The sequence below is a fragment of the Pyrgilauda ruficollis genome, unplaced genomic scaffold (assembly GCF_017590135.1).
Source record: "Pyrgilauda ruficollis isolate IOZ18807 unplaced genomic scaffold, ASM1759013v1 scaffold25, whole genome shotgun sequence".
Classification (NCBI taxonomy): domain Eukaryota; kingdom Metazoa; phylum Chordata; class Aves; order Passeriformes; family Passeridae; genus Pyrgilauda; species Pyrgilauda ruficollis.
In genome coordinates, this window is record NW_024523822.1 from 16,171,005 (window position 1) to 16,184,133 (window position 13,129).

General features: G+C 38.2%; 1 long non-coding RNA gene across 1 annotated transcript in view; it reads right to left on the minus strand.

Annotated features, from left to right (window-relative positions):
• Positions 1–818: 818 nt before the first annotated feature.
• Positions 819–13,129, minus strand: part of LOC121355333 — a 37,079-nt gene continuing 24,768 nt past the window's right edge. Inside the window, exon 3 of the long non-coding RNA XR_005955408.1 lies at positions 819–1,881. This is a non-coding gene — a long non-coding RNA (uncharacterized LOC121355333). The remainder of the gene's footprint in view (positions 1,882–13,129) is intronic.

The window sequence follows — 13,129 nt, forward strand, 5'->3', positions numbered from 1 at the left end:
GTAGACTTTTCCATCACAGTCCAGTGTCCTACTGAGCAGCAGAAGCTGTGTGACTGTCGTCCTCTTGGGCCCTGGGGCAGGGGCCATGCCCAGCAGCTCTGTACTTCCCATTTGTTGTCCCAGCTGCACAGAAATGCCTGCCAGGAACAACAGAGAGCTGGGAACTGCTCAGTTCTCTCCTCCTTGATCCCGTGTGGAAGGTGCTGGTGGCCTTCAGAAGGTTCTGGTGGCCTTCAGGGAGTCACGCAGTGCTCCTCCCAGCACACAGGACAGCGGGGCTGGAGGCCGTGCATTCAGTGCATTCAGTGCATTCAGTGCAATCAGTGCATTCAGTGCATTCAGTGCATTCAGTGCAATCAGTGTGGGGCCACAGCCAGACCCGCTGCAGGCCACGGTGCACAGGGACACACTTCTGACCCATGCTCTGCCCTGATGAGCACAGCTTGCGTGCAGACCAGGAATGAACTGCAGCCATCCATGTGGGTGCTCTTGGTTCAACTCACATAGCTGAAGGAATAGTAGCCTGAGCTGGTGTTACATTACTGATACGATTTTTGAGGACAGTAGGCAACCATGCTCTGAGCCTAACAGCTTTCACAGCATTATTTGTTGAGGATAATAGGCAAAAAGAGTCTTCAGCTTTGTGTCTTACAGGTGAGAAATCTGTGTTTTCTCCACAAGACTGTTACTGCAGGTTATTTTTAGCAATGTCAGTTATAATGACTTCATTATTTTTAACACACAGGAAGAAAGCAAAGAACAATCTTTTAGTTATGCTTTTATTTTTTCCACTTTATTGCCTTTTTCTACTAGTTTGAACACATCTGTTTTGCAAGCCTATAGCAGCAGAAATCTGAGTTATGTGATGGAACTACAGATTCCACATATAACTTTTTCACTCTTTTCCCAAATAAAAGTGAAAAGAAAATATTTTGTAATACACAACCACCTTGTATGAGCTTTAATATTTCTTTTTTATTTCTACTGCTCCAAAAAATGTTTTCAAAGAGTTTTCTCTTAACTGAGTCTGGAAACCATCCACTTTTAATGAGAGCTTACTGACATCTAATTGCCATCTGCCTCCTTCAGTTTCTCTCATAAGACTGCTTCATTTTTCCTTTGTGCACTGAACCGCTCCTTTGTTGCTGCTGCAGTTTATACTCCCAAGTGAATTCTTAAGTCTTTGTAATCTAAATTTTAAGGCCTTTATTCTGTATTTCACCTCTGCCTATACCAAAACTACACTAAAAAGACTTTAGACTTAATAGCTGTCAGCTGCAGAATGTAGATGCAAGATTCCTACCATGACATGGGTGATGCTCACTGGTGTATCTGTTTTACAAATCTATTATCTTATCTGATTACACTGTATCAGAAAGACAATGCAGGACACAGCAATATGGTGTGAGAAAAGTACTGCAGCTCTCACCAATGAGTAAATACATGGTATCTTCCACAAAATTAAAACTACAGTTTTGTTGTGCAAGCCATGCCATTAATAAGGCCTCCAAAAGAGCTATCAGTGCTGCCTTGTGGTGACCTTCAGCCCCATGGTGAGTTCACCCCATCTCAGAAGCAAGGACTCTCACTGAGGGCTGAATAGGTCTTTCAAAAATGTTTGGCAAGCCTACATCTTAACATGCCTCTTGCCATTATGCCATAAAAAGCTTTTAGAAAGTCTCCAGTGAAGACCTTCCTGCTTTCCTGAAAATAATTTCTTTCAAAATTCTACTGACATTCTCAGGTTGTCTGGTTTCCTGAAGGTAAGGTTCCACTGGTGCCCCTGCATCGTGCTTTTCTTCCTTTAGAAGAAATTCACATCCTAAGATGGTGGCTTGTGATCCTTGGTCATAAGTTGATTCTCTGAGATTTTCTTCCTGGCTGAAAACAGCAGAAAGAAAAGTGAGCTATAGTAGCAGGTGCATATTGTGACCTTAGAGCCATTTCTAGTCCTTTCTTACCCAGAGGAGAGCAGAGCCACATTTCAGTGGTGCATCAGCTCATAGGCCCATCAAGTCAACCATGCCCTGATGAACATTTTAAGTCAGTCAGGCCATAAGAGGGGCATATTGGTCACTGTTAGCTTCTTAGGAACTCAGTAAGTAATTAAATATTTCATATTATTTCAAATGGATAATCCAATACACACTCCACTGTCAGGTTTTTCTTCTGAAAATGAGTTGAGGTGTAGCATAAGCCAATTGTAGATATTCTGTGTATGAATTTAATGAGATAATAAGATAGTGAGTAACACTGCACAGCTGCATTTGGGTCAATCTTAAATTAAGGTGTTTTAGGTTGTTAAGCCATTTTATTTCCAGAAAGCCACTTAACTTCTGTGGAATCAGATGTGATAAGGACTCTCTTTCAAATGATTGTGATAGTAATTCCAGTATTGTCTACAATTACTGTAGACATTTATTGTTCAGACACCTAGTGAAAATAAAGATGGGTGAAACATCTGTCCTGTGTTCAGTTTCTGATGGGCTTTTTATATCAGTGAAAATCTGAATTTATGCCTGTAAATTCAAGTTATCTCTCTGACCATTAGCTGTTTTATATCTCTGTTCATTTGAATCCCTCTGTTGTTCTCAGAAGAAAATAATCTCTATGCTGTTTGCATCTATGGCTTGAGGGGCAGTTTCTCTATTTTTAGGTACACAAGTCTTTCAAGAGCAATATGCTCTCTCTTGGTTTTATTAAGTGTTCTTGCATCAAATATAGTGGCCTTACTATTATCCCAAAGAGCTTAAGTGAGCAGAGTTCTGACTTCGTAGTATTAGGCATCAGGAATCAGAGCTGTAGTAGCACAAAATGAAATAAGGTGGGTGTTGTGCTATTTATGATCCAGGATTTCACTGTTTCTGTGGGTCTGCCCAGGGCGGGCTTGAAATTCTCTGAAGTGGTTCTGATCTACACCTCAAGCAGAGTTAAGGACAAAGGTTTTTTTTAACAACATGGAAGAAATAAGCCTTGTAAACAGTTTGCCCATTTTTCTGGCAGTTCTAAACTTTGATACTGGTAAACTATTTGTAATGTCGAGGTTTGATTTTTCTCCTGCTGAAAAAATTATATTCCTAAGAAAAGATGACTCTCCATTTGAGGTGTTATTTGGCAAAGTTCAACTTCTGTAATGCTGAGTTGGTGCAGCATAAAATGGTTGGTGCCTCTACTGCTTGTTCTTCTGTATTCCTTCTGAGTAAATTAAAGAAATAAAATTAAATTAAAATTGCATCTGAGCAGTACTGGATTAGACAATTTAATGAAAAACATAGACACCATTTCTGAAAAGCATTCAAACAGTTATCCCAGAAGGCTGTGCAATTAGTTAAATTTAAATGCTTGTCTATGGACAAAGAGGAAACACATCTTTTATGTGAAGTCAGGAATGTATATTTTTACAACAGAAATCTTAATAGATTCATTTAAGAATCACTATTGGCCCATATTTAGGTATTGCAGAAAAAGGAAAAACTACTAAAAAAAATCATATTTTACACAGAAAGGAATTGTCAATAGTGGTAATAGTAGTAGTTGATAATGGTGATAATAGTAATAATAGTGATAATAATGATGGTTTTATACAGTTTATATTGTTATATAGACATTTTCCAGTGCCTATTCTTTTTCCTGATTTTACCCTTCCACTGCCTCTCAAAACCCTAGGTTCTGTCTGGTCCTTGTGAAAATGTATAGTGAAGCAGCATCTGGAGTCCTTTGCCATGAACACCATTATATCTTGGTTTTACTCGTTCAATCTGAAATATATTTTTGTACCACAGAGTTTCCCAAATAACCCTGCCAGCCCTGCAAGCTCTGCAGACCAAAACCCTGCTTCACAGAGGCCTCATCTGGTGCTCTAGGACTTTGTTGTCATTGCAGATCATATTTTGTCTTTCACAAGACTCAATTTCTCCTAAAACATAACACAAGTTTTTCTGATTGATCATCTCTTGCTGTAACCTATTGTTAAAGTAATTTCTGTCACGTGGTATCTGATTAGGCTAAATTTTATGTCTGTGAGCAAAACCTTCAGCAGAATTTCCTTCAACTGTGGCTCATAATAAATATCTGGGCTCTGCATTGCATTAACATCTCATGGTGAAGAAGTGCAGTTCCTGTTACATGTTTGCATATTTATTGTGATAGTCCTGGACCTATACCTATGTGCTTTTCTAGTAGAGAATTCAGCAGGCACACAAATCACACCCACCTACATGCAAACAACCACACAGGAATTTCATCTTCAGGTAACAAACTACACATAAACTGGGCAAGTCTTAAATATTCCAAGTCAACAGTTTCACGTTACAGGAAGTAAATAATCAACATCCAATGTTAATTAAATAGACCTCTTGTCTGCCTGATGACACAACAGAAACACTGATGTGGTGTTGTGTCTTCATTGCATTTGAGTTTTCTTCTGCGCTAATGCCAAACATTAACGGATGTGTGTCATCCAAGCATGTCAGTACCAGTTTTTTGCAGTGTTCCCATCAAATTTTCTTCACAAGAATGTGAAGTCATATAAAGAAGATTTTCTGAGATGCTGGCAGCACTCTGGTTCCTGCTGTGCCTCTGTTTTCCCCAGAGCTTGGGGGTTGTATCTGCAGTATTGTGATTTTCTCTTGGCCATGCTGCAAGCCTTACTGCTTACATGTGAGAACATGTTCTGCTCTTACAGCTTGAACAGTGTGAGCTGTGAATCACCTGCCCACTTGGTTGTGCTGCCGTCAGTTTGCTCTGGATGGCAGTGACTATACTGTTCTTTCATGTCACATCTTGTTCAGGCAGTATGAGCTCTGCAGCAAAGCTGAGACACTTTTCTGCAAGCAGATCTTTCAATGTTTCATGTGCCACATTTGCAAGCTCACCTGTAACCACTTGCCATAAAAGCAGCACTGAATGAAGCAGCAGGTTCTCTAACAGCCTCAATACCACATCACATTTGTCACCAAGAAAAGGGATTGAATCCTCTTTCCTGCATTCCAGCTTAATGCACAAAGAGAATGTGTCTTTTTCTCTGTTGAAAGATTAATGTTATGTATTGTAAGTATCTGTTTTTCAAATGTTCACAAATTCAAGAATTTCTTAGACTTTGGAGAAATGGTGCATGTTGCACTGATGCTGTTTTTTCTAAATCATTGGGCATCTTGACTGAAGGTAAATCCAGGTTTTACAGTGTTTCTTCTAAATGTATAAAAGTACTGATGTAACATGGTCACAGCAATTGCATGACAGAAGGAGTCTAACAATGAGCACCCAGAGACAGGGCAGTAAGGGGAAAGGGTCTGTCCTTCCCCTGCTGCCCAGGGGTGCCTGATCAATGCCCTTCACAAGGGGAACACCAACTGCATCTTTTTTTGGTAGATGAGAAATTTCCATCACATAGAATGGAACTGCTAGGCTATCTTCTCTTCCTAGGTTATCTGATTTATATGTCCAATGGTAGCTATTAGAAGGCTACAGTAAAATGCAAAATAACATAGGCTTTGATCCTCCTGCAAGAGGATGTTTGGCTCCCTACAAGAAGCTGAATGAGCCCAGACACCATTTACTTCCATCCTTTTGATCTGAAGGATGCTGCTTGTTAGTGAAGGCAGCTGATTCTAATCACAGTGGAGGGCTCTCATTTGCTATTTCACACTCACACTCTTCCTCTGAAAAGGAGAAGAGGGTGGAAATACTGGGAGTGTAGAACCACAAAGTGCTTACCGGGCTGCAGTATCTGTGAGAGTCACTTGTTGGCACAGGTGATGGAGTGTCTTTTCATATTGTTCCGTGGAGAATGAGGGAGAAGAGGGAAAGGGGGAAGCAATTTTGTGGCTTTCATTGAAAAATTGTACAGGTGGTTGCAAACAGTACTTACTCATTACTTGGCAGTGAGATGACAATGGTCAGGAAATGCAGAATTTGGGAGCAGGTGGTTGACGGGACAAGATTGACTGGGGAACAAGAAAATAGAAATCCCGTTTGATCACTGCCAAATCTTTTTGCTAATGTCATTATTGACATTTGCTGCTGGATTGTTGCCAGTTCTTCAGTGAGTTGCCATCGAGGAGCTCTGTGACATCACTCTGCATCAATACTCTGTATTTTTAGTACATTTGGATATAGTTCACTTTTTCAGCTATGCATCAAAAATATAAACCTGTTGGCCTTATCTAGAAAAAACAGAGTTGACTTTTTTGTTTTGTTTTTTAGAGACAGCCATATGTCTATCTGAACCTTATTTAGAGTTCCCACAGGCGAAGTATTTTTAACTATATCAATTATAGTTGTATAAACTGTTTTGTAATGATTGCCTTGTAGCTCTTCCCTGCTGTATCAACATCTCCTTTTCCAGTCTCTTTTTAGAGAAATCATGATCTTGTTCCTGTCACCCAGAGGAAGCATTTTCAATATATTATTTGTGGAGGAGTGGGTGTTTGTAAAGCTGTATTTTCATGTGGTTCTTCTACCTACTATTGTCTAAGTATCCTGTCCAAGTAAAAGGTATATGCACATTTCTTCCTCAGCAAAGTTTTTCATTATAACAGTGAAAAGCATATGCTTTTTACTCACAGTCCCTATGAATCTCTTAAATTCATCCTCATTTTCTCTGAACATTTAAATTAAGAAAATAAAATGTAAATGAATGAAAAAAAATAAAATGGCCTGCTGCTGCTGGCCCTGATTCCACATCATAAAGTATTCTCAGGTAAGCAATCTGAGGATTTTGTTTAGCAGACATCACTTTTTATTACTAGATTCCTTTGTTTCTTACATAGTGTTTTCCACATATGTTTAATAACTTCCTTAAATACCATATAATTGCACTCTGAAGACACATGGGATTGTCTCTCATCTCTTCATCAGCAAATACTACGTTTTCCTGCAAAGAACATGAAAATGTGGAGACTGAAAGTCATCTGACACAATCTAGCATCTACTTCCCATTTGTCTTTCACTCAAGGCAAGGCATACACTATATTATAAGATAACACAGTTTTCAGGAAGGGTAATATCTGCGTCTCTAATCCTGAATAAAAATTACACTGGGACTAGTCCATGGCAACTTTTGTAATGAGGAGTGAATTTTTGGAGTAGAAATAATTTTAATTACATTTGGTTTTCTCCAGAGACTCAGATTGTCCTGTCTTTGAATTAATCTAATATATTTTGCATCATAGGGCTCTGAATATATTTTGCTATGTTATTAAGTCCATTATTTAGTTTAATACTGCGGTAACTATGAGCTGCATTTCCTGCAGAAGCTAATAAAGTACAGAAGCAGGCAAGTATTGCAGAGTTACTTTCACAGAGTCCTCTGTAAATCTCCACCTTTACACTGTTGGATTTACATGAAAATGGGATTGGCAGAGCATATTACCTTCTGATAAAAATAGTGTAAGATTCAGAGAAACTATGCTCCTGACTTATCCAGCAAAAACCTTCATGGACTCTTAGGGAAACACAAAGTTCTCCTCCTTCTCCTGTGGGCAGAAGACCACCTATTCTATAAACCAGATGTTTGTAAAACCCAATAATTTGTTAACTGGAACAAATATTTGGGAGTATAAAATATGATAGGAGGGCAAAGATACTGAATTTTGTCAGCTGGTTGGTCCCGAAATACTGCCAACAGCTATTAACAATTTCTAAGATAAGTAGGACTGGGACATCTGTCCTCTCAATTGTCCATTTCAATAATAATAACATAAGCATCATGACCTGTTTTGTTAACCTTTCTATTATTGTTTTTCTCACTAATCATATCAGCAAATATCTGCATCATCATAGCATACAGTAGTAATTCAAGCTGTGCAGAGACATGGTGTGCAGCTAGCCTAAATGGTACCCATCTCACCACACCCAGCTGGCACATGGCTGTGGGTTTCATGCTGAGAGCATTGATGATTATAGGTCTGGGGACAAAGAGCAACTGGAGTCTGTATCTGAAAATGCAGAATGGAAAGTGCCTAGTGTGGCAAGCTGTCCTGGTCTCAGCTGGGATAGATATCATTTTTTTGTAGTAGCTGGTACAGGGCCGTGTTTTGGATTCAGTGGGAGAATGTGGATAACACACTGATGTTTTGGTTGTTGCTAAGCTGTGCTTACCCTGAGTCGAGGACTTTTCAGTGTGTCATGCTCTGCCTGTGAGGAGCTGCAGCGGAAGCTGGGAGGGAGCATGGCCTGAGCTGCTGACCTAAACTGGCCAAAGGGATAGTCCATATTGCAGAATGTTCTCAGTTCTGTTCTGTCCAGTTGGGAAAACCATGCAACAGCTGTTAATTTGTGACATTCCTAATCTGCATCAGGCAATAGCCTAAAGTGTATAAACTGGGGGAATTACCTGGAAGGGGCCAATTGCTGCTGTGGGACAGGCTGGGCATCAGGTGAGATAAGGAGTGAGCAACCATATTGTGCATCACTTACATTGCTTGGGGTTCCTCTCCCTGTCTCCATCTTCTTTTCATCACAATTATTATTATTAGTATTATCATTATTACTGGTATTATTATCATCATCATCATCATCATTATTATTATATTTTACTTTGTTTCAGTTGTAATCAGTGACACAGGGTCTACATGGAGGCCTCTCACTAGTGGTTTCCTCCAAAGTTCAATGCTTGGCCTAGTATCCTTTAACTTATTAATGACTTTAATTAAGGGACAGTGGTTCCTCAGCAAGTTCACTGGTGACACAAAGCTGTGAGGTTCACTGGTGACACAAAGCTGTGAGGAGTGGCCAATACCCCAGAGTGCTGTGAACCCTTCAGAAGGACCTTGACATGCCAGGGAGATGGGCAGAGAAGAACTGTCTGAAATTCAACAAACACAACTGCAGGGTGCTGCCTCTGGGAGGAATAACCTCAGGCTCAAGTACAGCCCAAAGGCTGATCTGCTGGAAAGCAGCTCTGAGAAGAAGGACCTGGGGGTCCTCGTGGACAACAAGTTGTCCATGAGCCAGCCAATAATAACCTGGGATGCATCAGGATGAGCATTGCCAGCCAGTCAGGGGATGGTGGTCCTGACACTCTACTCAGCCCTGGTGAGGCACATCTGGAAAGTTGTGTCCAGTTCTGGTTTCCTCAGGACCTGAGAGACACAGAGTTCTTGGAGAAAATCCAGCAGAGGGCAACAACAGTGATTAACCCACCTCCCTGTCCCCCTTACTACTGACTGAACATCTGTCCAATTACAGAGGTGTGGGACAAAGAAGCAAAAAAAAAAAAAAAAAAAAATTTTATAAGAATTAATAATAATAAAGAATAAGACTAAAGAATAATAATATTACAATAATAATAATGACCACAGGGGTCACTCAGTTCTGTTCTGTCCAGTTGGGAAAACCATGCAACAGCTGTTAATTTGTGACATTCCTAATCTGCATCAGGCTATAGCCTAAGTATAAGAATGCATTCCAGCATCTTAAACTTTAAGCCTATATTAGATAAAGAAGGAGCTCCATTATAATGGACTATAGGAAAAATGGAAGAACTCCAAGAACTCATCAGTGTCCCCTGGAAGGCAAATAGTAAATAAAACTCTTGCTTTATACTAGGAAGTGGCCTACTACCATATGTTGCAGAGAAGACAAAAGAAAGAGCAATGCTTCAATTTCCTTAGACCACCAGTATGACTCCAAATCTGACGTTTGCTGTACCACTGAGGATTAGAACAGAATATATCAATCAATCACCTAAGAACTTAGTGACACTAGAACCACCAATGTCTTGCATTTACATTCTCTTAGGCTGTTTCAGAGTTTCATGAAAACATGAAATAATCCCCTTTCACATTCATTCCACTGCAGAAGTTGGATTATATTTATCAAGGATAACGATACTTTCCTTTCTTCTGCTAAGAATGACTGTCATAAATAAATATAAATAAAAATAATAAAAATCTAAATTTAAAAGTAATAAATCTATATTTAAATAATCTAAATCTAAATATAGAATAACATGTATGTCATGTAGATACAGTGTAAATATGATGCAAACAACCAGCAAGCCATCCTTCATAGTTTCTTGAAGATCCCAATATATCAGTACCAAAGACTAATACATATATATCAAAAACTTCAGTTTTCAGTGAGGCATCTTAGGTTGCCAAACAACAGTTCCATCTTAAAATAAATTCTGACTGCGATTCTCACCACCTTTTTTTTTTTTTTTTTTTTTTTTTGAAAACTCTTCCTGAATTTAATTTTTGGAACGTTTAGAAATCATCTTCTAAATTTCTTGGCTAATAAATACTTATGATTGTTTTGTAGTGTTTGATATTAGGCCAGCATTTTTAATTCAGGTAAGGAATTCTTCTTCTTTATTAACAATTTCCCCTGAAAACAAGGAACTGTCAATCCCCTTCAAACTTTCATTTGCCTAAGCTAAATAAAACCTAATCTTTTCATTTTTCCCTACAAAATGAAAACTCCATTTTCCAAAGCCTTCTGTGTTCTCATTCCAATTTAGTTTTGTTTTGTTTGCTTTGCTTTGCTTTGCTTCAACATAGGTGAGAATAGAACACTATATTCCAAAGTATTTCAGTGTCTTCTGCAGAAAGGTTTTCTTTTGTGACTCTCTACTTTCTTGCTGTTCATAATGTCTCCCAACTTGGTGTCATCTGTAAATTCCATTAGCAAATAATTTGATTCTGTCTCCTCAGCCATTAATATGAAGAGCATAGGTCCCAATACTGAGCATTGAGGTAGTAACCACTGTCAGCCTAATAACTCTTTCCAAAATATGATTTAGGGCAATTTTTTCCACTTAAACAGCTCTTTATCTATTTCACATTAATCCCTCATATCTGCAACTTAAATAGTAATTTGCTATAAAGTGTTGTAAGAAACACATAAACCTATCTAGATTATATCTGCTGTACACTTCTATGTAGTAACTCACTGATTTGACATTAAAGGAGAAAAAAGATTAGTCTGTCTTGAGTTATCTTTAACAAAATTATGCTACAATTTAGTCTACTTTGTATTGTTTATCTGCTCTTACTTATGCATGCCTCCAAAATCTGTTCTAAAATGTTGCACTATCAAAGTTACATTGAAGGGCCTGGTGTTGCTCAGAATCATGTTTTCATCCTTCTCTGAAGATTACTACATTTGCAGCCTTTCAGACAACATTTACGGTTTCACCAAGTGCCTTTTACTGGACTTGCCAGTTGACATTCCAGTTCTTTTAATGGTATGGAAGAGGAATTTCCTACATTCTACATTTTATTATATCATGTGGTCTAAGATGTTTTTGCTTTTGTTCCACTAGAAACCCTAGTTCTCTAATTTAGTTATGGATTTGCATTTGTTCATATTGCAATTTAACATGAAGAACACAACATACCATAGTTATTTTACAGCCATATTTTCTACAAGAGCTTCACATCCACTGAAATAGAGTCCATATCACCACTGCTTCCTGGTCCTTCATCAAACATTTATTAAAGAAATCACTATTCTACCCTGTTCTGACCTTTGCTGCTAGCAGTTTCCAATCAACTGATGTTCAGAAGGTTAAGAATTTTGATAAAATTTGCACTATTAGTTATTTCACTTGTTGTTTATTTAAGTTTATTTAAGTTGTTTATTTAAGTAAATAACTTAATTGATACTGTTGTTTAAAGATGCATTTTCAAAGGAAATCCCTTCTCCTTTCTTATCCTTCCTCTACTACAGAGGATACAAAGATATTCTGGCTTAACCATAGCCTTGCATTGTTGTCTTTTTACAGTCAAAATGTCACTAATTTTAGAGAACTTTTCTAGCCCTGCTGTTGTTATAAGCATGTGTTAGTTTGTTGTACATAGTCAGTGTTTAATTTTGTAGCACATAAAACAAAAGGGCTTACTAAGTCATTGTTTTCTCAGGCTTTAACATAAATATTGGGTTTTGTTCAGCATAAAATGCTATCACCTGTGATATTTATTATAAAATAACATGCATTTTCTATTAGAATTTTTCTGTAAGTTTTATAAACTCTATTCCTTATTCAGTCTCACAGTATTTTTTTCATTTCAGGATAGATGGCCTTCTCTAGTAACAAATGGTTTCAGATGGAGTAGCCGTTTTATTTCGTAGTCATGTTGCTCTAAGTAAACCACATTATCAAACATTTTTGTGGTTTTTTTTTATATAGATACCAATCTATTAAAAAATTGCCTGAACCCTTCTCACATGTTTTCAGAAAGTCCTTATGTGGGAAGGATGTTTAGCCATATTCTCATCTATCACAGACTTAGGCATAAAATGAAAATTTGAAAAGAAAACTTTATTTCAAGCACCCAAAAAAGTGACTTGATTTTCACAAGGGCCTCACTCTCAGCAGCTTGCCAAAGGGCCAACATGAGTGCAGCAGGGATGGTCTTTACCCATGACTGTGCCTTTGCCAGTCTTCATTTCTAGTGTTCGATAGTTTTCATTGTGGGATTAAATGGCATTTAATAAAACTCCAAACATAAAAATGGTGATTTACTCCCTCCCTGTGAGCAGAGCTAGTTAATTTCAATTCATGATACACAGAAGACACATATTTAATGTTGCTATCTCTGATCTCTCCACATTTTGTACTCCTTCTGCTGTCCAACTGATGCTTGTCACTGAATATTTCCATGGAAGAGTGGGAAAAACAATTTCAGGTACAAGTCAACTTTCTGACAGTAGTTCATGAAGCCCTAAGTTTTTCACCTTTGAAATCTCTTTTCCTATGTGAATGCTGAAGTGTGCATCATGTCCTGTCACCCAGATGCAAAACACCAGTTTAGCATCTCAGCCACATAACTGGCATGTCTCCCTCAAGGAAACAATGTCCCTCAACGACAACACTGATTTTTAGAAGGATGCACATTGCACAAAGGTAGGAAGTGTTGATCACAGGATTAGCACTATCCTAAAACTACATCATCCTGAGCAGCTGGGATTCCCAAAGCTGCCTCATGGTGTGACCATCTCCAACACTCCCAGATTCCTGCATCTATATTGATTACTCATCCAAATAAACCAACTTTCACATTTAATTAGAGCTCACCAGGTAAAGATTTCTCTCCAAATGAAAATACTGATGTTGCAAGAAAAAAAAAAAACAAAAAAAAAAAACAAAAAAAACCCCAACAACAACAACAACAAAAAAAAAAAA